We start from the raw sequence: 3618 nt of genomic DNA on the forward strand, positions 1-3618 counted from the left end.
TGCCTGCTAGAGTTCGACTCTACCAGCAGGGCTCACATGTCTGGCCGTTACGTCAGCGTGCAAAACATACAACACGCAGGCCTACCGTGCAGTTGCAACAGTGTGTTTCACTAATGTGTATATATATGAACTTCTCGAATCAACACCTCCTGTTTATCACGAAAGAACTTTCTTACGTTTCTTGTTCTAATTACAATACAGACACAGATAAAATGTAAGTAGTTATATACCTGCGTTGCGTGAATCCTATCGAGCCACAAAGGTAAAGTTTATTTCATCGACGATAATAATAATAACAAATTATGTTATATATGGTGTTAAATCAGTGGCTGAATACGCGTGGTACCATGGACCGCCCGTACCCTATTGAACAATCTTCAGAGTCCTATTTTATGACTATTTCGATTCGGATACCATTTTCGTCGATATCGATGATGTTGCGAGCTTTCCTATATCCTATTGCTAGCACAGATTTGCTTAAGTATATAGACGGTATATATAATTTATAACCGGAACGTATTATATTTACTGCGCATATCTGGGTACGCTGGAAAATGTTATAATGTCTGCGTTTATATTTAATAAATTCTCCGATTAAGACCAGAGTTGTGAACCGGATCGTTATAAATATGTATATGACATGACACAGTCCTTAAGTGATGGCATTGCCAAATAACGAAACTCCTGCACCCTTCGGCATGAAGGGTTTGTTTTATACACACGCCGGTCTATTCTGCTCCCCTGAAGGCCACTGAATTATCATCACACTTTTTCTATTCAAGAGTCGACTGCGCAACGTTCGCAACGGTCATTCTCTCTGTATCTCTGTCTTTTAATCCACCGCTCACTCGTACGCGAGCGCTGCAGTAGGTCGGTAGGATATAAGTGCCTTTCGTTATATGGCCTCTGTCGCTTAGCCAGAGCAGCGTCTCTTCGCCGACAGAAAACAGCAGAAGGAGAAGGACACAGAAACGTAAATGAACTAACTGCGCTTATGAGAAATCTCATAAACTGCCGAGTCTCTCGAGCGAGGTCACGTATCATACAGGGCATTCCTTTGGAATCGATGTTTAGACGTGTGTCGATTCGATGGCAAACATCTATAGTTTAAGCTACATTGATTGCTACCAGTGGTGATCTATTTTAGTAGCTTGGATAGCAACGCTGACGTTCAAGGTAGTAATAATAGCACGAGCAGGTTGACCAGTATCACTGCACGACAGGTAGAGATCTACGATTAGTAAAAGGCAGAAGCGCATCTTGTCGAAATTGGAGAAGGCTCGATTTACGAATCTGGAGCCGGTGCCGTCCGTGTATTTTAAGCGTGGGCCTTAAAGGCCGATGTGCCTTTACCAGAGCACGGCGTGCGCCGCCATGGTCCGACGAGGGCTATCTGGTGCTGATGCTATTGCTGCTGCAGCTTCCGCCTTAACTAATCGATATTTCGTCTTCCACAGTTCACGTTCGGCTCGCCGATCTCTCTCAGGTCAATGGTGGCAGTAGCTACGAACAGCGGGTACACATGATCGAACGCGTTCAGTGCTGTCTTTAGTACCGGCGTTTTTGGGCCGTTTTGCTTATTTAAACCACTAGACCGATGACTGCTGCTGCTGCGACATGCTGTAGCGAGCCCTTTGGTGGTCGGTAGTCGATAACCTGCCATTCCGATCGCTGCTGATCCGCTGGTGGTTGATATGTCCACCAGGAGCAGTGCTGCGGGTAAACTTTGAGCGGGTACTGCCAGATAGGGCTCAGTCGTTCTTCGATGAACTCTTCGTTTGTCCTTCGACATCCGTCGAAGCAACGAGAAACGACTAAGATACGACGTAGAAGCCTGCGACATTTTTGGCAGCAAAGCCGACAACAGCATTGATACCTATGACATGAACAGAACGCTTCAGCGTTTACGACGAATTTGGCTTTACCTGCTGGTAGCTAGATTTACAGAGTCACTGTGCTGCCATTTTAGTATCTACTAAATGCTTGTTTTGTACTGCTCTTGACTGCATTTAACCGTTACGTATGTAGAAGAGCAACTTTACAGCAGCTCCCAGAGAAACTGGTGTTGTCTTTTGCGCTGTCGACGCGATACTCTGGGCCCGCCGGTCGTTCTTGCCCATCGTACGCTCACAAACAACAGACAGATACATACAACAGACATGAGATAGATGTATATATATATAAAATTGCACATCTGGAAATAACGGTTTCATGCAGCGCCAGCTGTCCGGTGTCGGCGTCTTGCCGAGGGCAAGCCCACGTTAAGACGTTGACAAAAACTGATATAGCAAGTGAACTGAATTCTTCAACACTGTCCCATACTTTCTATTCTAGATATTATCTTTTTTTCCATTATTCACTACAAAGTTATAGCTATGGCAGTCGAAGCCACAGTCTTACTTTTACTATCCTGTTGTCTAAAGGCACGACAACAGAGCTTGGCGATAGGAACATCTTACATTTAGTCTTTTTTTTGTGTTCCGGCAGCAGAACAGCCTTTATTGGCGCCTGTCGTGTGTTTAAATGCGCCAACAGTGTGAAATTCGTCTGCTCATCTGATCTGCCATGCGCTTTAATACCCCCTGTGTCCTACTGCGCTATTTCACTAGCTTTCATCGGTCCGTTGTGGTGAAGCTTGGCGGGCGCGGCTGTGTCTTGTTGTTGCGCCGTATAGAGAGGTGTACTGGGGAACCCGGCAGGGGGCTCTAAAGTGCTTGCGCCAATGGGATACTAAGGGCTATCGCGTGATGTCAATATGCCCTGTCATCGTCATCGTTCAGGATGGCGGTTGGCGGGAGAACACAAAACAAAAACGAATCCAAAAAAAAACGATAAGGTTGAGAGATGATAGGGTGAGCGAGGGGAGGATAAACGAATCGACGGATAGACGACAGATATTGAAATTAGACTAATTAATGGAATTATATCAACTATTGTTAAGCATCTGTGAATGTTAGGTATAAAATAAACTGAAATTATCTTAATGATACAATTACGTGTTTCTAACAGGCATCTAGGCTTCATGACGAATATGTTGTGTTGAACACGGTTGATAACGTTAACGCATCATATGACTGCAGTGTCAAGTGTGTGCTTAGCTATAGGGGGTAACGACGGTAACAACAATTGGGTTTGACAGTAATAAAATGGGTATAATTTTAGTTTTGATTTAATTGGATATCTCTGCACAGACATCTTCCTGTATGTATATAAATTTTTCTGGACGTTTGCACCAGACGCGAGCTGATGGCCGAACAAGGTGTGAGATAGTTTCTGGGCTGTATTGGTACAAACCAAGGGTAGCTGGACAAAAGCAATGTTTTTACTTTAGGCGTCGCTCGCACGTTGAGAAGCGCTTCGTCTGTATGGATATAACTGTTTGATAGATTTCAATATTCGTCGTTCAAAGGCAGCAAAGCACCATCATCATACGGTGGTCAAAAAAGGTTAACCAATCAAAAGGACGGCGAATGGCTCTCTCTGTCAATGTACATATACTGTGTGTGTGTGTGTGTGTGTGTGTGTGTGTGTGTGTGTGTGTGTGTGTGTGTGTGTGTGTGTGTGTGTGTGTGTGTGTGTGTGTGTGTGTGTGTGTGTGTGTGTGTGTGTGTGTGTGTG

This window comes from Varroa destructor, unplaced genomic scaffold (genome assembly GCF_002443255.2).
Source record: "Varroa destructor unplaced genomic scaffold, Vdes_3.0 BEIS01000006.1, whole genome shotgun sequence".
NCBI classification, from domain to species: domain Eukaryota; kingdom Metazoa; phylum Arthropoda; class Arachnida; order Mesostigmata; family Varroidae; genus Varroa; species Varroa destructor.